Genomic DNA, 24,921 nt, shown 5'->3' with positions numbered 1-24,921 from the left:
GATGTGGGACATTATCCTTCTATATTTTGTGCATGTTTGCAGCTAAGTTCTACTATGTTTCTGGATGTTTGTGGACCTAATCTGTGAATTGTGAGTGTTTAGATATCTTGTCACGCTCCTTTGTGCCTTGGTGACATCTGCAACCAGGCTCACTGGCACTAATTAAATGCATTTTCCTGTTCTTTTGTGATTAGTGTCTGTCTGCGGTAGGTTTCTTGTTGAATTTGTGTGTATCAGTGATTCTCCTTTGTTGTCCATTTACAGTGTATTGACACTGCTCTACTACGGTGCCTGTTGCCCTGCTTTTCATGGGCTTTGATGTAGCCTTATTCTTGCATATTTATGAGGTGTCACGGCCTTGCTTTCTGGTGCATTGTGGATTTCCGCTGCTGGTTCTTATTTTCTTTTTGAATGCCGTCAATCCAGGTCTCTTGTGCTTTTAGTTTGGTTTTGTCTTCTGTTTTGTGCTTTGTGTTCTGTTATAATTTTCTTTTGTGCCTTGTAATTATCTGGGTGATGTTCTGAAGGACTTTGTGAGTGTATGTAGGCTTCTGTGTGTTTTATGGGCCGATGTGGCATTGTTTTCCTTCAGTTCTTTGTGTCATAGTGGCCTTACTCTATGAACTTTTTGTGAATTTTCCAATTGCTTGTTCTTCCCTACTATGAGAGTTCACTGCTTAACTATGTGCTTTGTGGGTGTGTAGAGTCCTGTACTCCTATATTCACTTGTTGTCTATGGCTGCTATGCTGTGCTTTGTGGGTGTATGTCTTCCTGTTCTCCTTTGCTTTGTGGTTCTCTGCAACCCTGTTCTTCTGTGTTTTTTATGTTTAGAAGGTCCGCTACTCCAGTGCTTTGTGGTACTATTCATCTGTGCTATCTCTCCAACACTTTACCATGCTACACACCAACTCAAACCTTAGATGTGACCAAACCTAACCTTCTAACAACTCCTAAACCACCCTCTTTGGCCTCCAATTTCTGAACCTTCTAGCTGTTAATTCCACTTTAGTGGAACTCCCTCCAACATGTCATTCATGCCTCGAACTGAGGACACAATTTCAAAATTGCACTTAAAATTTGTTATTGGAATAAGAATAATGAGATGGATAACCACTCTCGCTGATGTAAATATGCAATCAGTATGACTTGTGCAGGCCCTTTGTGTTCCTTAGTATAGGGCCAGGAGAAATCCCTTTATTATGAGCTTGACTTCACGAACCAGAAGCAAACATGGGTACAATTCTCCAAAAACTAAACTGCTATTTATACCAACTTTATAAACATCTCAACATTCTCCACCGTTAAACTGTTATCAATGCTATGTGCAAAATGTCATTATCTTGAAAATTACCCTGACCCTTTCTCCCTTTCTCTTTTGTTGGTTCCTGCAGACCTGCTCTCTTGTGCTTTGAATGTGCCCTAATTGTCGGTTTTCCGTTTGCTTTTGTGCTCCAATAAGCTTGTTCTACTGTGGTCTGTGGATGTCTTTGGCCATGTTCTTGCGTGATTTCTAATTGCACATATATGTTGCTCCCACTACTGTAACTGGTATTTTGCTTTGGGTGCTTGTTCTGTGTGTGCATTGTTTTTTTATTCTCGGATCTGTGGTATCTTCCATCCTATGCATGTGCTTTGTTTCTATAACTCTATTTTAATGTAATGTCTAGTAATGTTCCCATGTGCACCGTGGGTTTGTCTTGACCTCTTTTCGTGCACTTTTCAGATATCTATGGTCTGGTAGGCTGTGCATTAAAAGCATCTGGGTACACGTCTGATTATTTACACCTTGTGAATGTGTGCCTCTGCTCTCTAGTGCTTTATTTTGTCTGTCTGTGGCTCTTTCTCTTCTTTGTGCTTGTGCCCTTCTACCATCGTGCTTTGCGTATGCCATCATGTTTCCTATGGTATATAGTGCCCACTTCATTGCTGTATATTAGTCAGTTGCACTTGGTATCATAGGATTAGATGTTCGGAATTGTGTGTAGTTTCCTTTTTTATGTTAATTTGTTTGTGTACCGCTTTTCGTGTGGTTTCTGTGTGTTTGTGTCTTTGAAATGTGTGCGTGACTGTTTCCGTTTTCCTGCAATCTTTGTGTGTGCGCACGACACTGTCCATCTCTGTTTTGCGTGACCGTGCCTTGCTTTTTTGGCCACTTTAGGTATACATTCCAATCTTACATTGCTTTGATGGTGGTGACGTTGTGGAGTTCATTTGCGCTTTTAAATCTTATGTTGGTTTATCTCTATTGTGTAATCTCCCCGTCACTTGTTTCCCCTTTACTTGTATTATTTGTCGGGACATTCGTGATTTCCCGTTCCAATTCTTGATTCTCCTTTGCTCCTGGAAGTGTTATCGTGATACCGCTGAGATTTTCTGCTTCTTTTGTCACATTTCCCTGAGTAGCAAGGCTGTCTTGTGGAAATCTGAATCTCTGTTTTGCCTAACTGTGCATGGCTGGACCATAAGTATTTACGAGTTTTGTACCCGCTTGCGATTCGCTTTCCATGCGCTTTGTTTGTGCTAGTGAGTCGCTTTTCCCGTGCTTTGTAGGTGAAGTGATTCGGTTTGTCTCTGTTTGCAAGGGCATTCGGGATAATTTTGCCTTGAATTGTAAAGCATGTATTTTGAATTTGGTGGCGTGTATGTTGCTTAGTGGTGTGCTGGTTTCTGCGCATTGGTATGCTTGTATTGGAAAGGCATTTTACACGGGTGGTTTGTTGTGCATTATTTTCTTGGATTCGCTTTTTGGTTTTCTGGGGGAAAGGCGTGTTTTTATTTACCCTTATTTTTTATGTTATTTGGCTCTATCAGCTGCCTCCGAATTTGAGGTTATTTAGCTTCAGCGATTGAGGCAATTGTCTTCCTCTTGTTTTATGACTTTTGAGGTTTGCCTCGTGGGCTGTTCTTGCTGAGTGCTGGTCATTCTCTGCCGGGGTGAAGGGTGAAAAGGCCCGTGCTCCTCTGGCGCTGGCGACAGCTTGCAGTGGTCAGCGGACGGAGGTCCCTCCTCCCCTCCAAAGGGAACATGTCAAAGGTGACGCTTCAAGACTCAAAAAGCCAACAGCTGCCATTTGAGCAGATTAACTTTTTTTTAGACTTTCCCTGTTGCGCCTCTTGGAAACTTGCCTGTCGGAAAAAAAAGATACATCTGTCACGAGTAACGCTTAGAAAATAACCGTTTTAAAGACTGGCATTTGTACTAAAAACAACCGATCAATCGCTCCTCCCTCACCAAACCTAAGTGGAAGGTGTTTTTTTAATACTCCAAAGGCCACAATTAAAGACAGAATCTCGCCAACTGTGTATTTCGAAAACGTCCGCGTATGTTCGCAGAGACATAAATTGTGATTTTGTTGTTCATTCTATAACTGCTTTTTTTTATTGTTTTACCCTTCATGTTTCGTAGCTCTACCGCAACCCAAGAAACCGAAGGTCTGAAAATAAGGAAGAACTGTAGAAACACATGTAAAACAAATAAAAAAGGAAAATGAAGGGAAATCACAATGACGGATGTCGCTCGACGGGAAATCTATCTATCCATCTATCTATCTATCTATCTATCTATCTATCTATCTATCTATCTATCTATCTATCTATCTATCTATCTATCTATCTATCTATCTATCTATCTATCTGTCTGTCTTTCTGTCTGTCTGTCTGTCTGTCTGTCTGTCTGTCTGTCTGTCTATCTATCTATCTATCCAGTTTCACGGTGTTTTGTTTAATTGAAAACGTGTATGTTTTCTATGTGTGTGGGGGAGGTACGTATTTGCCAACATGTACAGATTGCCTCACATATGCAATTTGGCAGAAGAGCATCCACGCGATGTGCATTCTTCTACAATTGTGTGAGGTGTTTTTTTGTTTGTTTTGTTTTTGTAAAGATGGCGCTCTGTTAAACGCGACCGTCCAATTGTGTATCAGTTGTATTAGCTGACACTAGAGCGCCCGTGCCTCGCCTCGCGACGAAGAGCCCTGATTTTGCCTATTTAAATGTGAATCGGAGCGGGATATCTGCCGCGAGCAACGCGCTCTTCAAAGAACCGAACACAAAAACAATAAAACGTGCCGCGTTTTTCGGACAGCGCTTCATCTGCTCGTCAAGACGGAAGTCGATATTGCTCATTCCTGCTGCTGCCTCCACGGCTTGCTGGCCGAGCTCAGCTTTTGTTGGGAGCCGCTCATGCGTCATTGGCGTGGGTTAAAGGGCATATTGTGGTGGCACCTCTGATCCTAGGACCACCACATAGGCGTTACCTTTGCTATGGGGTCACCTCTGAACCAGGCCAGGCGCGTGGCGAGGAGAAGGCCGTGCAGTGGTAGAGGCAGGATGTTTCAGACACGTACCCCAGGAAGCACCCATACAGTACCTCAGAGGTTGCATGGATCGCAGCAGCGGAGTGTGGCTTGCCCCTCAGCTGCTAACGTCGGACACTGGGTACTGTGCCACTTGGATGGGACTGCGGAAAGCATGCACGGCTTTACAAGCGCTGCGTGAGGCTGCTATGTGCCCGGGCACCTTAAACTACGGACCCAGGGTGACGGGTGCTGCAGCACGAGGCACTCATTGTGCCGGCCTGCCAGTCCACAGCAGCCACTTAACCGGGCGCATGATTATGAATGGAGTGTGTTTGCCTGAGTTGTACTTTCTATCCCGAGATCCAGCGCCTGATTCCTCTAGGCTCATGGTTTGGTGTGTGTTGGCCAGAGGAGCGCTGTCTAATCTGATAACAAGCGCCTGATGCCCCAGAGCACGATTGTTGTGTTTTGGTCTGAGCGGGCTGTGCATTCTGGTAGTCAGCACCTGACGCCCAGGGCACATGACTTGATGTGTTCTAGTCTGAACGATACCTGTATAAACTGGTAGTCTGCACCTGACGCCCAGGGCACGTGATTTGGTGTGTTTTAGCGTGAGCGGTGCCGTGTAAACTGGCAGTCAGCACCCGACGCCCAGTGGCCATGAGTTGGTGTGATTTTAATGTGAGTGATGCTGTATATTCTGGAATAGCCTGGCAGTCAACACCTTACACTCAGGGAACCCGATTTCACGTCTGAGCAGTACTGTATAAACTGGCAGTCAGCACCCGACGCCCAGTGGCCATGATTTGGTGTGATTTTAATGTGAGCGATGCTGTATATTCTGGTATAGCCTGGCAGTCAGCACCTTACACTCAGGGAACCCGATTTCACGTCTGAGCAGTACTGTATAAACTGGTAGTCATCACCTGAAGCCCAGGGCACACGATATGGCGCGTTTTAATGTGAGCGGCCTGTTTAAACTGGTAGCGGGCACCTGAAGCCCTGGGCTTATCTGTTTTCTGGCAAGGTGGGTTCTTCTGATGATTGCCCTGATATCACCATCAGTACTGCCTGCAGCAAGCTCAGATCCAGCGCTCCCATACCTTGCATTGAAGCCATACCACGTCTCGTTCGCTAACGGAGGCATTTTTAATTTGGTACCCCGGCCTATTTTTGTCCCAGTTTGACCCTGCGCCTGATAGCCAGGGCCTATGCTGTTGTGTGTTTACCTCAGAGCGTTGGAATCTACCCTGATAGCGATAACATGGTGCACAAGGTCATCAGATTGGGATGTGTGTTGGAGTGAGAGATGCTTTCTTTCATGATAGGCAGCACCTTATAACCCATGGCACATGATTTCAAGTGTGTTCGCCTGAGCTGTGCTGGTATCCTACTAGCCAATACTTGGTGTCCCAGGGCACATGGCGTGTTCGACTAATAGTGCTTGATGCCTCAGGGCTCATAATATGAGTGTTTGTGGACTGAGCGGTGTTTTCTATCCCGATAGCCAGCACTTGATAACTCTAGGCTCATGATTTGGGTGCCTTTTAATTCGAGCGGCGCTGATATCCTGATACCAAGCACCCGATGTCCCACCCACTGTGTGTGTGCGCGCATGACAGCCGGCAACTGGTCTCCTACAGCACGTTTGTGTGTGTTCATGATCGCCAGCACCTGGTGGAGTACTGGACACGGTTTGTGTGAGAGATCCCATGATAGTCAGCACCTGGGGGCCTAGGGCCCATGATTTGGTGTGTGTTCGCATGATATCCAGCACCTGTTGGCCTAGGGCACATGATTTGGTGTGTGTTCGCATGATATCCAGCACCTGGTGGCCTAGGGCACATGATTTGGGGGGAGTGTTCGGCTGAGCGTAGTTGTCTAACCAGACAGCCTGCTCCCGACGTCCGAGGCGACCGGATGGGAGTGAGGGGCGGGGGTGGAGGGGTGATAATGCCAGCCGTTGCCCGTGGCTAGAGAGCACAGTATTGGTCTGCTCGTGGGGTGCGGTGTTCGTCCCGCTCCACCCCTTGTTGCCCCATCTTACTGAAGTGTACAGTACTCTGTCCAAGCTATCTTTACACCCATCGCCTCCTGGGGATAAGGGTGGAAATGTGGTGTAAGTGAGCTCTCTGCTGTGCCGCCTCACGTCTGGTGATCGGGGCAGAGACCTCTGGACCGTACACCGCCGAGTCTATATAATACGCACAGCCTCGCAGGAAGGACCCGGTCTGTCCTGCCACCTCGGAGCTGTGTATGGGGCCTGACGCACTACGCGAGGAAGGGACCTTAGACTCCATATCTCGCTAGTATGCACAGACCTGGAAATAAATAGGTGCCACCTAAAGAGTGGAACGGGCAGAGCCCCTCAGCCCCACTGCCCACGACACAGTTGCATGGGCCTCTGAGGTGTCCGTGAGGCTGGCATCACTTGTTGATCTGTTTCGCGGCCCTGGGTGTGCTCGAGGTGGCTGTGTGCACCAGGTGTGATGCTGCCAATAGGAACACTTGTGAAGTGGGTCCCAAGCTTCCAGAATGCGGCATTGATAAATACTCCCCCAGTCTGGTGTTTAACATGTGCAGCCTCTCAACAGGGCTGTCCTGCCCACCCCTCACCTGCACGACCAGCAGGCACCCCCGGCCCGCATAAGCTCCTGCCTCCATTCCCCTCCAGTGTGCCGACCACAACAAAGGACAAAAAAAATGAGTTTTATAAAATCGATACGGTGCGAGCGCAGTGCTCCGAGGAGAGGAGCGCGGCCACAGGCCCCCAGCCCGTCCCCTCCCAATACCCGGCACCGAGCACTTCAGCCCTCGGCCATCCTCAGCCCCCCGCGCCCAGCATCCGCGAGCCCCAACCAAGGAACTTAGAAGCAGAGACTTTAAATAATTGAGCATCGTATTTCAAGAAGAAATAGCCCGCTCATCCCAGAGTCCAAATGGCGGCCTCGGAGTGTGGCCCTACGAGCTCCCCGAAAGAGCACTATTGCGAGAGACAGAGGCCCGGATTAATTATTCATCCGCCGGTGCCTTCCTCTCTTTCTAACTTATTATTAATTAGGCGCCTTCAGTCTTTCGCCGAGAGCTCCTGCGGACCGGCTGCAGCTTTAAATATGAATTAAAAGCAAATCTAAGCCGCTGTAATGCGAAAATTATTCCATGTCTTTGCATGGCAGAGATGAATAGCGCGGCGGATCAATACGCAGAAGCTATGCTGCAAACGACAGGGTTATTGATAGCTTGCATTAATGACCATAAGGACGGGGAGAAGCAAAACAAACCCCAAACCATTTACAAACTTCCACATCCCTTTTAAGAACCGAAGCAACCACGGAAAGTTTCACAAAAACAGAGTCACACCCCTCCTCCCCCCCGCCCCACCCACCAAATTACAAAATAAAATTCAAGTTATCCGGTTGCTCTGGCTGTGCTGATTCACCTGCTTCCACAGATAGCCCAAACTATTCTCAAAATGGATTATCTCGAGGGACACACACCCATGTCAGTACAAGTACAACTGGCCCAATGACACGTCATTTAGAACAACTGTACTGCTAAGCGTACATTCACACATTTCTAACTGCAGTGCAACCGCCAAATTACATTTTATTACCACAGAACAGTGAAATCGACATAAAGACTTTTTACTATCTCAAAAAATTGATATTATGGTTACTTTACAAAGGAAAGCAGACTCTGAATTGTAGGACTGCCTCTTCGAGGTGATTTTACCTTACTGCACAAAATTTTGCACTATTATCCTGGTTTTGGTTAAATACATCTTTTATATACACCATGGCAGGGAAAATAGATTGTTGCCCGATAACATATTATTTAGAGGGCACACACTAAGAAACACACAGTCATGCATTTATTACACAGCGCAAATGGAACATTCAACTTTATTACCACAGTAGACTGAACGTGACATGTGAAAATAACTGTTTACTGTTTCAGGGATTTTCTGATACAGTGTCTACATACATGGAAACAACTTTCCTTGCAGGTACGAGGCCTCTTTAATGAGATGTTGGCTTACGCCACAAATATAGTGCCTTGCATCCTGGTTTTGGTTAGCTTTTTTTTTTTAAACCAAAACACATGGAAACCATGTCACGGCATGAACCAGAATGTTTTATGATAGTTACTGTCATTGATGTGGGAGGGAAGGGACATCATGACCTTCTGGATGCGTTACTTCTCCCCACACTCAACAATGGTTAATAACTCTCATATTACTCTTTTTGCATCTTCACTTAAATACAATGTGCAGAATGCCCGTGGAAATAAAGTAAATATAGGTTGACCAAACACACTATTTTCAATAAGTTTACTTTATTTTCATTGGTACCTCCACGCATTTATTACAGTGCAAATGCCATCTCCGTGTTATTACCACTGAGTAGTGTCGCCAGCTTCAGAAATCATTGCTTAATGCCTCACCGATCACGTGTTTCAGACACGCTCTAAAGGAAAACAACTGGTTGCATCCTCAGAAGTGTTATTTGGAGGGGGGGGGGGAGGGGTAATTTAGTGTTTGAAATGGAAAAAATAAAGTGCAGGTGCTCTGTGACAGAGTACCTGCTTGTTTCCCAGAAGTGCCGGTACTCTCCAATTAAAAGAATTAAATTTTTCTTGAGATGTATCGGTACGCTCCCTCTCAAAATAAAAAAAGTGCCAATACTCAGTACCAGACAGTACCGGCCCATTTCAAGCACTGGTTTAATTACAGGGATGTAACCCCCTGTGCGCCCGTTCTGGTTAAATACCATTATTTGGATATTTGGAAATGGGTAACAGACCAAACCATAAACCAAACAGGCAAAAACGAAGAGGGTAAAATGCCAATCCTTTGTGTTGTTTATGGAAGGAAGGGAAGAGCATCGTGGCACATGCTCCTGTCACATTTTAAAATCATGGTTAGTTAATCCACACATCACATATGTAGTTGTGAATATGTATAGAAAAGTAACGATATACATACTCAAATCATACAGAGTCCCTCTTCACAAGTTACAGGGACGCTAGAGAAGCTCCTGCCAGCGACGCAGGTCGGATGAAAACAGTTCAGTCACTTGCACTTTATTTGGTTGTCGACACTTCTCACCGTTCACACGTTGCGGTCCTGCCTTTTCCATAGTGCCTCGATGCCTCCATCGCTCCACACTAGCTCCACGCGAATCTGTCGCCGAGCAGAGCTGGAGTGTCCGCGCGACCCCCGGAAAGATCTTTAAAAGTGAATTATTCACTCAACAGGAATCGACCCGTATGTAAAGAAAGCGCCGCTCCACCGCCTGGTTTGCCCCACTCCAGAGGTGTCGTCCTCTCGGCCTCCGGGCTTCAGGTCACGAGCGCATTTTCGGGAGCTGTGTCTCTGTCTTCGCAGGCCCTTCAGCAAATTGACAGAAAAAAAGAGTAAAAATAAAAATAAAGTAAACAAAAATGCACGCACCTTGATAGAAAAATCAGACCGCGGGGCACCTTGGAGGGGCGGCTTTTCGTACTCACAACTGACAGCCTGGCAGAACCGTTGTTTTATTTTGGATTTCTGCAGAGTTACTCAGATTTAATTCATTTTTTTAATAATGCCTGCTGATGTTTCTCTCTAACCTTATACATAGTTTTTAGCTATTTATTCCACTATTCACTGACCATTTATCAGTTCATGTTCTTACGTATATTTTGTCATTTTTACTGCGCTTTTAATATATTTTCATTCTTATATGACAGCTCAAATTATATTTATTTAGTAGTAAAAGTGAATATAACATAGGTGTGTTGGGTGAATGACAAGCAATCACGTCATCGTGTATACTCGGTCTACGCATATTATTTGCTGTAGACGTTTTCCTTTCACAGCACATGGCTCTTACGCAGCGCAGCCCACCAGTCTGCGGGGCAGAGTGACGTGACGTGACGTGTGGAGGGTAAGGGAAGGTATCAGACACGTTAATATCCCAGCATGCACTAGTAATACATGTCGGTATATTTCAGCCTGCGGGGAGTTGCCTTGAGCAGTCGCTGAGAGTCTGACGCACACTGTTTGCTAAACTCCATTATGTGGAATTTTGTTCGTGAAGTACGTTAAAGTACGTGCGCTTACACCTCTAAGGATTTCTTGGCACTGTTGGTGGACAGAATGACACGAGCAGAGAGGTGCAAGTTGCACAGATAAGGGCCGCTGAAACGGCAAAATCCTGCATGCTTGTGAAAGGAGGGAAGCCCATTCACTTTCTCGAAAGGGGGCTGGAATTGAGTCCAAAGTGTGGGACTGAGGCAGAAAAGGCGCCACCGTTTTGTGTCCTGGGGAAGTTATAGGTGAGCGGGTCCAGTGCATATATCACCAGGTGACGGAATACGGCCTTCTAGCAGGCCGGTTGAGGCGCTGCGAGTGGGGCAGGACATGCTCCCGCCTTTGGCCTCCTCAAAGGGCTGTTATTCGACACCCGGTCCTAAAACGGCGCTTCGGTGGCGACTGCCCTGTTGCTCCCTAATGTGTGTGGTAGTGATGAACACTACTTGGAGTGTCTGTTAAGGGGTGGTCGGCCTTTACTGGGAGACTGTACTGTTTATGCTGACACGAGTCTTGAGAGGGTCGGCCTCTGCCGTGTAGCTCTTCGAGTGCGTTTTCTCAGTTGTCTGGTCCGATGCACGAACTGACAGCTACTCGAGCTGCAGGGTAGTCTAGCGCCTCGTGACCCGCGTCCTCTTGGCACTTATCCTTAAGGCATTGATAACCAGGCCTTGGGGAACCAGGACCACGGTTCTACCGAAGGCTCAGTTGCTTGGAAACACAGTCACGGGCCTCCTCGCCGGCTGGTATCTTGCGCATTGTTGCGCCTGCACTGAGTGATAGCACCTGTGTGGGGCTTGTGCAGACTAGTTAAACAAGTTAAATATTGCTCACCGAGGGTCCCGGAGGGGATGCTGGTTTAACAGGTTAGAAACCCCAGAAACTATGCTAGAAAAACCTCAGCCTCACAGATAAGAAGTAGAACTCCATCGGGAGGCGGTGTAATACTTTTTATTTCACTCTGAAAAGGAGAGGAATCTCACTTGAGAGCCACAAATGGCATCGCCGAGACCAATGTTACACTCAACAGTGCCAAGTGTGTGCTGTATGCCACTACCTAGTGCACATGATATTACAGTATTACTGACCCTCTAGCCCATTTGCACTATTACAGAATGCCCTGCCACGCTTCCCAGTGCATGTGTAACATTACCCTACCTAGTATGGCATTCCACACTCGCCGGTTCATATGGATGTTTAGTTCTTCGCTGCCCATTTTACACCACATGGCGCTATGTAATACATAATAACATCTAGAGTGGATGTACTTTATCACATTTGTCACGGGTTGTATTAAGGTAGTATTACATTGTTGTGGTTGTATTACAGTAGATAATGTATATGCCACCTCACACTTCACAGCATTTATTCTACATTACAATTATGAGAGACTAGGTTACATAACACAGTCTTGTGCATATTACACCCCGATGTGCCTATTGTATATCACACGAGCTAGTACGTTTGTCAACTCGCACAAATAACTGAATCTTTAAATCTGTAATTTCGCACAATTTATAGTATATTACATTTCACGATACGGTTCATCTTATATCGCACTCTTTGGCGCATAGCGTATAGTTTTCATTTCCAGTCGTGCTCTCAGGGCTATATTGTATATATGCTCGTTCACCTGCCCTTTTCACGAGCATTACGTGTGTGTGTGTTGGGGGGGGGGGGGGCGGTCGGCAGAGAGTCTCGCAGCAAAGTGAAACAGGTGTCATAGTCACAAACGTCCACATCTCGCTGTATAAAAGTAATATTATCCTGCAAAGTTGGTAACATCTCACGCAGCTCGTAAACACACATTTTAAAAACAATAAATGCCTATTACTGTAGTAATGTAGATTTTTTAAAGATAACTTTGTTTATATGAGCGCAATTAGTGTCACATGGGCAGGTTTCGTATGTTTAATGCATAGGAGATAATTTTATAAAACACAGGTGTGTGTTAAAACCTAACTGAAATGTTGTTACAGTAGAAAAAAAAATCATTTTTTTGTTAGACAGGTCTTGTGCAAAACCAATCTGCTTTTACCTTTCTCCAACGCTAAAGCTGGATAAAGCCGCCCCAGAACATTACATTCTTGACATATGTGGTTATCGCCTGCCTCCGCAATTTCGATTTTATTTTTAACACTACCAAAAAATCAAAAATCTCTCTCTGTCTCTCTCTCTCTCTCTCTGATCCATTAAATACACCATCATTTGCATTAATACAGAAACCTTTTTCGATAAAAATTTGAGTTCTTGGTGCTTCGTTATTTATTTAATTTCCTTTTGCAATGATTTTATAATGTGGCTCCTACAATTCTGTGTGCAATTGTTATTAATGCAGAATAGGTATTTTTTTGTCTTCAATGCCTAACAAAAATCTAAAGTGACTGAAACGTATTTTTTTGTGAAACGACACGACTTAGGATACCCAAAAGTTCGCGTTAACGATATTCATGTTGGTGAAAAAAAATAAATCTGCTCTACTCAGGAAGCTATTTATCCGACATCGTCCTACACATATCAGCCTCGGTTTGAAAGAGCGTGCTATCCTGATGCCAAACATTTGAAAAAATCTGCAAATTATTGCAATTCATCATTTACGCAGCAGGGAAAGTTTTTATTCCGATAGCAGGTTAAGAAGTATTTTCATATTTTAAAACTGTAGCCTACAAAAACAAGAGACCGATGCATTATTTATTTCTAGTTTAATTTGTAATCTTACGACTTCAATGTACGCACAATAAGTCAATATTTTAGGGTCTATGGTAGTTCGAGCTAAACAGGTTATAATTAGCTCGTGAGTTTTGTCACGCGAGCCAAGTTTACAAAATCAGTGTTTTACGTTGTTAATATGTAATGCATCATACTTACCACAAAACTGGACAATTAATAGCGCATTTTTCTGTAGCTGTCTATGATAAGAGCGTCTGCGCGGAGAAGCAAAGCGCACTTTGTTTTTCAACAGAGACAGACACAGATACTGGCCTTGCCACTTAATACTCCAAAAATCAATGCTGATACTAGATTTACTGCCCACTTACGTGCTTAAAACGTTCCTGTTTTATCTTTCGGTTTAATAAAACAAAGACTAGAATATAGCAATTGAGTATAATTTTGTATTTTTAAATGGTAGATGTGTTTATGCAGATGTGAAGAGACACCTCTGCGAATTATTGATAACGTGCGTGTAATTTCTGACAGGGAAGAAAAATTCCTGCGCAGAAATGTATATTCAGATAATGTTGTGTTTATTAATGGAGCTTGGAGCTACTGTGCTCACATTTATTGCCCAAAAGGTGGAACCTGGCGCGTACTGCCTTTACGTTTATGCCACAAGCGGTGGAGCCGGCGTTTACTACCTCACATTTATTCTTACAGACATTACAGCCATTCTTCTTTAATGCTGACTTTTATTCCTCAGACATTGCGTTTAATGTGCTCACATTTATATCACAGAAGTTAGAGACTGGCGTTTACTAAGCTCACATTTATTTCACAGAAGGTGGAGCCAGGCGCTTACTGTGCTTGAAGGTGGAACCTGGCACTTAATGTGCTCACATTTATTTCACAGACGGTGGAGAGTGCGCTTACTAAGCTCACATTTATAAAACAGAAGGTGGATGCTGGCGTATTAGGCTCACGTTTATTCCACAGAAGTTGAAGGGTGATTTTTTATGCTCACATTTATTCCACAGAAGTTGGAGGCTGACGCTTACTATGCTCACTTGTGTGAACGGAGTAAGCACCTAGCTCCACCTTCTGTGGTGTAAATGTGAGCGTAGGAGGGGCAGGGCTTCTCCTTCTGTGGTATAAAAGTGAGCACAGTAAGTGCCTGGCTCCACCTTCTGTGCTGTAAATGTGAGCGCAGAAAACGCCTGGCTCCACCTTCTGTGCTAGAAATGTGAGCGTAGTAAGCGTCTGGCTCCACCTTCTGTTGTATAAATGTGAAAGCAGTAAGGGCCTGGCTCTACCTTCTGTTCTGTAAATGTGAGCGCAGTAAATGCCTGGCTCCACCTTCTGTGGGAGAAATGTGAGCGTAGTAAGCGCCTGGCTCTACCTTCTGTGGTGTAAATGTGAGCGCAGAAAGCTCCTTGCTCCACCTTCTGTGCTGTAAATGTGAGCGCAGTAAATTCCTGGCTCCACCTTCTGGTATAAATGTGAGCGCAGTAAATGCCTTGCTCCACCTTCTGTGCTGTAAATGTGAGCGCAGTAAACACCTGGCTCCACCTTCTTCTGTGGTAGAAATGGGAGCGTAGTAAGTGCCTGGCTCCATCTTCTGTGGTGTATATGTGAGCGCAGTAAGCTCCTGGCTCCACCTTTTGTGTTGTAAATGTGAGCGCAGTAAGCGTCTGGCTCCACCTTCTGTTGTATAAATGTGAAAGCAGTAAGGGCCTGGCTCTACCTTCTGTTCTGTAAATGTGAGCGCAGTAAATGCCTGGCTCCACCTTCTGTGGTGTAAATGTGAGTGCAGTAAGTGCCTGGCTCTACCTTTTGTGCTGTAAATGTGAGCGCAGTAAAAGCCTGGCTCTACCTTCTGTGATATATATGTGAGCACAGTAAGCTCCTGGCTTCACCTTTTGTGTTGTAAATGTGAGCGTAGTAAGCGTCTGGCTCCACCTTCTGTTGTATAAATGTGAAAGCAGTAAGCTCCTGGCTCCACCTTCTGTGGTAGAAATGTGAGCATAGTCAGTGCCTGGCTCCACCTTCTGTTGTATAAATGTGAAAGCAGTAAGTGCCTGGCTCTACCTTCTGTGCTGTAAATGTGAGCGCAGTAAATGCCTGGCTCCACCTTCTGTGGTAGAAATGTGAGCATAGTCAGTGCCTGGCTCCACCTTCTGTTGTTTAAATGTGAAAGCAGTAAGTGCCTGGCTCTACCTTCTGTGCTGTAAATGTGAGCGCAGTAAATGCCTGGCTCCACCTTCTGTGGTAGAAATGTGAGCATAGTCAGTGCCTGGCTCTACCTTCTGTGCTGTAAATGTGAGCGCAGTAAAAGCCTGGCTCTACCTTCTGTGATATATATGTGAGCAGAGTAAGCACCTGGCTCCACCTTCGGTGGTATAAATGTGAGCACTGTAAGCGCCTAGCTCCACCTCTGTGGCATAAATGTGAGCATTGGAAGTGCCTGGATCCACCTTCTGTGGCATAAATGTGAGTACTGTAAGTGCCTGGCTCCACTTCTGTGGCATGCATGTGATAACAGTAAGCGCCTGGCTCCACCTCTGTGGCATAAATGTGAGCACTGGAAGTTCCTGGCTCCACCCTCTGTGGCATAAATGTGAGCACTGGAAGTTCCTGGCTCCACCCTCTGTGACATAAATGCGAGTACTGTAAGCGCCTGGCTCTACCTCTGTGGGAGAAATGTGAGAACAGTAACCGCCTAGCTCCACCTTCTCTGACATAAATGTGAGCACTGTAAGCGCCTGGCTCCACCTCCTGCGGTATAAATGTGAGCGCAGTCAACCCCCAACCTTTGTGACATAAATGTGAGCGCAGTCAACCCCCAACCTTTGTGACATAAATGTGAGCGCAGTCAACCCCCAACCTTTGTGACATAAATGTGAGCGCAGTAAAGACTGTTCCACCTTTTGTTGAATAAATGTGAGCGCCAGGTTCCACCTTCGGTGGAATAAATGTGAACACAATAGGCACCAGGCTCCAAATTCCCAGACGCTAACTGCTGTGCAACAAATGTGAGCACAGTTCCGCCGGGCTCCAATCTCTGTGCAATAAATGTGAGCACAGTAAGCGCCAGGCTCCAATCTCTGTGCAATAAATGTGAGCACAGTTCCGCCGGGCTCCAATCTCTGTGCAATAAATGTGAGCACAGTTGAACAAAATGTGAGCAAAATGTGAGTGTAGTAAGCGCCAGCCTCTAACTTTTGCGACATTAATGTGCGCACAGTTAGAGCCAGGCTCCAACTACTGTGGCATAAATGTGAGCACAATAAATGCCAGACTCCAACTTCTGTGGAATACCACAGAATGTAGAGGCGCTTACTGCGCTTACGTTTATTCATCAAAAAGTGGCACTTACTCTGCTCACATTTACGTCACAAAGTTTGGGGCCTGGCTCTTTTTGCGCTCACATTTATTCAACTAAACGTGGACCCAGCGTTTACTGTGCCCACATTTCTGTCACAAAGGTTGGGTCCTGACGTTTAGTGCGTTCACATTTATGCCACAGAAAGTGGAACCTGGCACTTACTGTGCTCAAATTTATTCCACATAAGTTGGAGACTATGCTTAGTACCTTTCATTTATTCCACAGAAGTTGCTCGCTGCTGTTCTGAAACTTTTGTTTTATTTTAGGAAGTACTTCGTCCGATCTGAGGACAGTGTTGTGATCAGTGCATTCATTTGCAGCACAGATCACAAGCGCGTGTCACAGACCATCGGAGAAGTGGACGTGCAGCCCCGACCGTCCCTCCCAGCACAGACTGTGCTGACAGCGAGGGCAGGTGTGTTTTTAACGCTGCAAGCGCCTTTCATATGTTGTTCGCACAGCATGGACAGGCAGTTCACAAGTTTCAAGTTTGTTATGTTATGGAACTCAATAGAGGTCCACATAAAAGAATAAATACATAAAAAGGATAATAAACACAGTATTATATACTCTACTATCACAGGCAGTTCAGCTGCGTCGTGTGCTGTGCACTGGGTGATATCAGTGGACCCCTTTATACAAACACCCCCTTACGACTGGCAGGTGCGCCATGTTGGAGAGGACCATCGGATAATCTTTGGCCATGCTCTTGAGTTCATGCTGTGTGCAAAGTGTACACAGTGTACGGTCACGTACCTGCATGTCAGTAATGCACCTCTAGTATGCGGTGCGCCTTGTGATTTGTGTGTGCTCATGTTTACCTGCGGGGCCTTCGAGGGTGCCCCCACTGGGCGCCGCCGTCACGGGTCAGTCGTGCCATACACGGGCTTTTATAACAAAACCAGGCCTTTTGGGTTCTAATCGGACCATATTGTACACTTACCCGTGATATGCCCTCAGTAAGTATGTGCATATGCACTACTCACCTATGTGCACGCAGTGTATCTTATCCGTGCATGTGTGCACATTCAGGAATAGACGCTTGTGTGCGTGTGTCCTCGCATCAAAGGAGTGTACCCCATGTGCGCACACCTTTACATATGCGTAAAACTGTCTATTGATTTACGAGGTGCACGTCCTGCACGTATATGAGCATGTTTGTGCCCTCATACAGTGCTCGTTTTCATGTGTGCATAAATGTGTGTACCGCACACAGCACAGACACGTCTATGTACATGTGTACATCTGTTTATATACACACAACGCACCTCCTTGAGGTATACGGGTATTAACATTGCACTTCGTGTGCTTATCTTTGCATATCTGGGCAATTCAGAATACACCATGTATGTAGTTGTGTACAACTGTAATTATATTCGGAAGATCTTGTCTGTAAGGTGTGATTTCTCATACTTCAGGTCACACCACATGTGCAGAGCCAGCTCTCCTGCAGCCTGTGTCTATATCGGAGTTTTTTTTTATCAGAACCTCTCCTGCGTGTACACCTGCACAACTATGCCTCGTACAAAGGCCTCGTTTGCCTACCTCCGTGCAGCAAGGCGCCTTATTTTAACATGCGACATTTTTTCGTGCACACGTTTTCGCACAACCGTTTTGTCTGTACGCATTGCGCTGCGTTGTACGCGTTCACCACAAAATACGTCTTTGCATATCTGTAATTTTTTTGTTTCCCTATTTACAGTAGTTCCGCCAATTTTAACCACGTATACACAGGGGACGTATTTGAATATTGCGAGCACTGATAGGTTAATACTCCGCGTATGCAACTGGCATATGTAAATATGCTGTGCACTCGTGGAAATGTTTATACCTGTATATTATTAAATACGATGAACTTGACGTGCGCGTATATGACCAAGGAGTGTTTTGTCAATGCGGGCGTAATTGAACAAGCATTTAATTTACGAGTGTATACACACCTGAGCAAGCAGAGACTATTATTGTATTCATATTTCTTCACATCTATAAGGCGAACTTCTTGACTTCACGTTACTGTTCGTGCGTCAGTTTCCCATCATTAAACTGCATGCATGTGTGAGCCCAGTGTACCCTGTGTACAATGTATGCACACTTCTGCGAATACGATTCACCCGTGTATTCGCGCTCATAAGAATCCCGATAATTCATAAATGTATCTCATGTGCCCACGTCCATACAGGGCGTAGTTTAAGATTGCGTGAACCCATAGTTCCCGCGGGGCATCGCCAGCACTGCACAAGAGTGTCTTTGATATATCCCCCCGCTCCCCACCTCGGATCCTGGGGCCAAAGACACGTTCTAAATGTTCGCCCATGAAACATCATTGCAGTATGGTTTCAACACATGGTGCACACGGACAAGCTGCAGACAATACTGAGAAGGCATGGGAACTCTCCCCTTCGGAGAACGGGTCTCTCCTTGAAATAATTGAGTGAGAAAATGAACACCAATACCCTACGTCCTGCGGACTGTTCCACTGTACTCGCATTTAGGGGGAGGAGGTAGCCACACAGATGTAACAGCACTTTAGGGTGATTGCCCCTCTTAACACCTGTCTGGTTGATTTCTAAAGTGTCGTTTTCCAAGATGGACGCCTCTTCGTCCAGTCTCCTTTGCTCTCAGTCAGACCCGCCGTTGGCTCTTGGTGCAGCACCCCGCCCCCGCACCCCCTGTCCCCTGCGCTCTGCAGCCTGTTTATCGATCCCCTGTCACCCTCCTCATAAATTATCGCCCTCCGGGCAATAAAAGTGCTGTTCCTAGAGCTTGGGCACCGGCTCTTCTTTGTGGCGAGCTCGGAGGCCTGTTTAAGAAACAGCAGATATGTTTATGTTATCAGTACGTAGGTGTACGACACACCCTGACATTATTTGTGTTTAAAGTGCATATGAGCCAGAGACAAACGATTGGGAAACAGGATCCCACCTTAGTAGCCAAACCGGTCAATGAAGTACCTAGCAGAGAGATGGTGTCTATATTGGCTTTCACTTCCGGTTATTTGTTCTCCGGCCCAGGGTATGCGCAGAGGCGCCCGTGCCACCTCCTAAGTTTGCAGCCACAGAGGATATTGAACACAGACTAGATAAAGGTGGCCTACTGCGCTAGGCAGTGGGTAAGGCAATAAGTCTGCATTTTTTGTAAACATAATCAATACGCATTAGACGTATAAACGTGATAAAGAGTTAAATGCTATCATGTACAGGTGGCACAAACGTTTGCAAAAGGAATAAAAATGGCCCATGGCAAAAATACAATTAAAAAAACATGGATTGAAGGCGAAATAAAAGCATGGCAGACACTGACGTATGGTACTTTTTGAGTGGATGGCGCACAAGCAAAATGCTGTCACAGTGAAAAGCGTCAGTGGCTGAAACGAGGTGACACATACTCCATATGGTGGGTAGGAGCTCAATGAGAATGAAACTTAGACCAGTTGATGATGGCTGACCAGTGCCAATACATACGTATAATGATATATATATAAATATCCTTGTATTTTTTGTTTTGACTTTTTTTTATTTAAAACATGTGACTGGCAAGACATCTGAGCATTTCGCTAAGGCAGACCTAAAAAAAATACACACTCTATAACCTGGCTACGTAGTAAAAGCCAGCCGTAATTGTAGTAGTCCTGGGCCTCTTGTTTGGGATGTTGTTGCTGGAACAAAGCATATATATATATATATATATGGGTTATCTTGTAGGTAATGTGATGTGAGACACTGAACAATGGAAGGTGCTGAGACTTTGTATTGAAACAAGCACAAGGGTGTCCTCTGACAGGACCACAGAACCAGAAGGGAATGCTCCGCAGACCTTATATTCTAACAAATCCACAAGTCTGGCTATTTACATCAAGCAAAGGTCTGTAGTGCTCTCCCTGTTTGGAAAGCGTGGTGGTTTCGCAACCCACACACACATTATCAGATTATATATATATATATATATATATATATACACACACACACACACACCTCTTGCTGCCACCTCTTGCTGCTTTACAGGTTGCACCCAATACTCACTTTGAATAGGGAAGCACCTTTCCTATTAGGCATAGGTCTCTTCAATGTTACTTTTTACCATACTGCAGAAACTCAATCCCTTGCATCCTTGTTTTGGTAACATAAATGCCCTTTGTTAACACAAATAACTAGCGCACATGAAGAAATACCATGGCATAATTGTGTTAGTCCAAAATACTACTGTGAGAATAAAAATATGTGTACCTATCTTATTAGTGTGAATGAAAAGAGCATTTCATGCGATAGCTTCTAGTTTTGGCGATAGAAAAGTATGTTCTAGTCTTTTCTCTAGCTATTTTTATGTACAAAGAGTAAAACACTTATCACGTGCGTCCGTTTCAATACTGCTCATATGCGAAAGCGCATGAGGCGAAAACAGCTGAAGAAAAAAACATATATTAGAGTGAGTAAGAAAAACCCTGTCGTGCAGGTAGTGCTCCTGCAACGCCTCTGCCGCTCCAAATCTATATATTATTATTCTTTGCACATCCGTGCTTGTGTGTGTGTAGATATATATATATATATACATATATATATATATTTGTATATATATATATATATATATTTGTATATATATATATATATATATATATATATATATATATATATATATATATACACGCGCGCGCACAGATGTGCAGAGAATAATATACCACTTATTACCACTAAAGGTGAAGGCTCGAGTGGGTCATGAAGTTCTTACCCTCCCACAACAATGGTAATAATCATCATATTATAGTCTACATAGCTCCGTATATGGATTGAAGAATTTTGCCTGGCCCTTTGTCGAACCTTGGAGAGGTCAGGGTTTCACTAGAATTGCTTTCGGAGTAGTGATACTGTATATTTAAAGTGCATACTAGGGGAGGCAGGGAGCCCATCTGAAGGCAGTCTACTGCCCTACCACCCCCTTACGGAGCCCTCCCCACACCAACACACACACTCTCCTGACTGCAGCACTTGGACAGCAATTTGTGTCCCTGTTTTAATATCTGCCATAGATACTATTTGCGTCTACCGTCAAGGCTCCATTACTTTTGTGATCTGTTTATAGGAAATAAAAAGAAATCCGACCCCACTATAAATACATCAAGCTAGCCTTTCACAGTCACACACAGGCCTGAGGTGCGTGCGTGCACACACACGTACTCCTGTTTCCTGCTTTTCAATAGCGAGATTTTTTATTAGGAATAATGCTTGCGCATTGCTGGCAAAACAATCGCAATTAGCAAATGCCCCTGCAGGCGAGCCATAACCAGCAAGCGAGTTGAATTCACAAAACCCACTTTTACATGGACCCCAACACATAAAACTACGTTTAGACAATCTGGGTGTCTTTCTATCTAAAAGAAAAGTGAATTATCGCGTGCATGAACGAAGTACAGGAATGTGTGCCGAGAGCTCTTCTGAGAACAGATTCTCCTCAATGATCCTCCTGGTTAAGAGGGTTGGTTTTGTTGCTTCCTAGTACATAACGAAGAAAGACTAATTTTTTGTATTTGTTGGTGGACGTGGCCAGGGGTCTTTTGGTTTTAAAACTCTAACAGAGGTCGTGATGCCCACACTCCCCTCACTGAACAGGTACATAAAGCTGGCAGGGTCGCCATTAACTGTTATATACTTTACATGGATAATTTATGTCATCCTACCAACACTGGGACTTTTCCATCTGGCGTCCTGCTATCTGCCTGCTTTTGTCTAAAACACATTTTTTTAAATCTATCATTAGTGCAGCAGGTGCAGTCGTACAGGGGTCCGGCAGTGTGAGGTCCCCCTTCAACTAAATGATGGATGTCTTTTGCTTCCCAACCGATGGCAAGATCCAATGTACCTTGCTTGCGTTGGAGACTTGCTGCGCGACCGATAGCTAACGCGGGCTGTCTACGTCATGTGTCTTTTCTGTAAAACATCTTATATCCTATTATATTTCTCAGTAATTTCTCCCAGACTCCTTCTGCAGATGAGCTCGAGCCTGGTCCGCCTGTATGCCTGTGCTTGGGAATAGAACATGTGCGAGCTGCCATCTTGCAGTACTTGTCTGTTTCAGCTGCTGTCTGTGCACGGGAGGAGGGCATGGTAGATATACACGCTCTCCGTTCTAGATGCTGCTGTGCCTGGCGGAAGGAATGTGGAAGTTGCTTTATGTAATGTTTGCCTGTTCTAGCTATTGCCTGTGCCCGGGCGAGGGGCACATGCGAGTTGCCATTTTGTAATATCTGTCTGCTATATCTGCTGCTGCTTGTTCCCGGACGTAGGGCGCGTGAGAGTTACCATCTTGTATATGTTTGTTCTAGCTGATGCTTGTGCCGGGCGCGTAGCATGTTCTAGCTGTCATCTTGTAGTACCTGCCTGTTCTAGCTATTGCCTGTGCCCGGGCGAAGGGCACGTGCGAGTTGCCATCTTGTAATATCTGTCTGTTATATCTGCTGCTTGTGCCCATACTGAGGGCGCGTGGGTGTTACCATCTTGTAGTATTTGTTTGTTCTACGCTGACGCCTGTGCCCGGGCGCATGGCATGTGCTAATTGCCATCTTGTAGTATTTCCCTATTCTAGCTACTGCCTGTTCCTGGGCGAAGGGCACGTGCGCGTTTCCATATTGTTGTATCTGGCTATTTAAGTGGCTGCCTGTGGTCTGGTGCTTTGAGTGCACGAGTTGCCGCGTTCCACAAGCTGCCTGTTTCAGATGCTGCCTGTGTCCGAGCACGGGGCGTGGTGAGTCGCCACCCCCTTCAGTGGCTGCCTGAGCCCGGGCACAAGGCACGTGTCAGCTGCCATCCTGCAGCGGTGCCTGCTTTAGCTTCAACCCCTCGGCGGCACTGGCACGACAGATGGAGCCGAGGCTTTGACACATCTGCTGTTGACCTCTGCAGAACTGCTCTAAGCCTTGTTTGTGCGTCCACCCGGTCATCAGGACGCACATTGCCCCCAGCCTCTGCCCAGCACCCCCTCTCTGGCCTCCAGCCCTCCCGCCACGCGCCTCTCTTGTATACTTACCCCCTTGATCCGTAGCGCATTAGTAGATTTCACGGCACTTTGCTTTCGCTGACATCCCCCACACGGGTGGTATCCTGGTTTTGGCCCTAGGAAGAAAATGTATCTGCATAATTTCAAAAGGGGTCGAGGAGCCAGGACGTGACAGTCAAGTTACTCCGGTTAAAAGCAGAAAAAGACAAGACCTAAGGAGACCATTTATTTGCCTTTATATACGTGCGTGGGTACCAGCGCCAGGCGTCCTCGGCGGGGTGTCACGCAAGAGGCTGGGTGGCATGGAGCAGAGGTACTCCGGCTCCCCATAGTCGCTGCCCAAAGCCTGAGCCCAAAGGTCTGAGCAGTGTCCGCGCGTCCAGGCTGCTTCGGCGTCCTTTTGGTGCAGTTCAAGGTATAGCAGCATCTTTGGCTGTCCTTCCCGAAGCCGTGAAAACGGATCGATATTCCTTCCCCACGTTCAAGGTACAAACAAGCAAGTCCCAGCTCCTTTTCGCCCCCAAAATCTCGGTGTTTTCTTCTCCGCAGCACCCGCATTTTAGCCAGCCCAGCCTTGCTTTTAAGGGATGTACCGTGCATTTGAATAGCTGCCTGACTTGTTATAGATCTGCAGGGCTATGAGGGGAATCAGTATGCAAATTGTTTCAGTTACAATCGAAGGGTTCGATCTGCAGGAGCTGCCTAACGGAAGTTGATGTCAGCTATCTCTGCATTAGCCTGCATTTCGCTCCTTCGTTTGGGCCTTCTTGCTGCTGGCTGGCTGGCCGGCCTGTAATTAGGAAACAAACACACACACACGGCTTCTGCACATGATTATGCTGTGTGTGGACGCCTCACATTCTGCGATAATTATTATGCAGCAGGTGCTGGTGGTGCGCTGCAATAAAACATGTATAAATGGTTTAGTGCTTACACTGGAATTAGGTGGTGGAGGCTGCTGCCTGGCTCCCTCTGACCAAACAATGTAGGCTACAAATCAATACCCTTTTACAGTAATCCCAGTAATTGTGCGAATCACAGCTTTTAAAGGGATAGCAGGCTGTTTGTGGCGTGCGCTGCACGCACGCACATAAATACTCTCTCGCTCTCTCACACACACACACACACACACACACACACACACAACCAAGGCAGAATTTCTCCCTTTCTACTCTCTCTTGCACACACACACAAACACACACACACAAAACCAAAGACAGAATCTTCCCCCTCTCTGCCCTCCCTTCATCTCTCTCTCTCTCTCTCTCACACACACACACACACATAAACACACACATACCTCTCTAATATGCACAGCAAAAAGTAGAATCTCTCCCTCGTGCTCTCTCTCTCACATACACATACACACTCTCCCTTTCTCTCTCACATTCAGATATAGACTCTCCCCCCACTGCTCTCCCTCCTTCTCCTACACACACACACTTTCTTTCACACACTCTCGTACACACAGCAAAAGGTAAAATCTCTCCCTCTTACACTCACACACCCTCTCTCTGACACAAC

At 45.7% G+C, this 24,921-nt stretch overlaps 1 long non-coding RNA gene across 1 annotated transcript; it reads right to left on the bottom strand.

The window, feature by feature from the left end:
• Positions 1 to 8,186: 8,186 nt before the first annotated feature.
• Positions 8,187 to 23,970, bottom strand: LOC138283198 (uncharacterized). The gene is made up of 2 exons (XR_011201122.1): positions 23,428 to 23,970; positions 8,187 to 9,689 (listed from the first exon to the last, which is right to left on the bottom strand). It is a non-coding gene; the product is annotated as an uncharacterized lncRNA (long non-coding RNA).
• Between the last annotated feature and the right edge of the window lie 951 nt (positions 23,971 to 24,921).

This window comes from Pleurodeles waltl, chromosome 3_1, assembly GCF_031143425.1.
Source record: "Pleurodeles waltl isolate 20211129_DDA chromosome 3_1, aPleWal1.hap1.20221129, whole genome shotgun sequence".
NCBI lineage: Eukaryota > Metazoa > Chordata > Amphibia > Caudata > Salamandridae > Pleurodeles > Pleurodeles waltl.
Note: the sequence above shows the minus strand (reverse complement) of the source record. Positions and strands in the feature narration are given on the sequence as shown.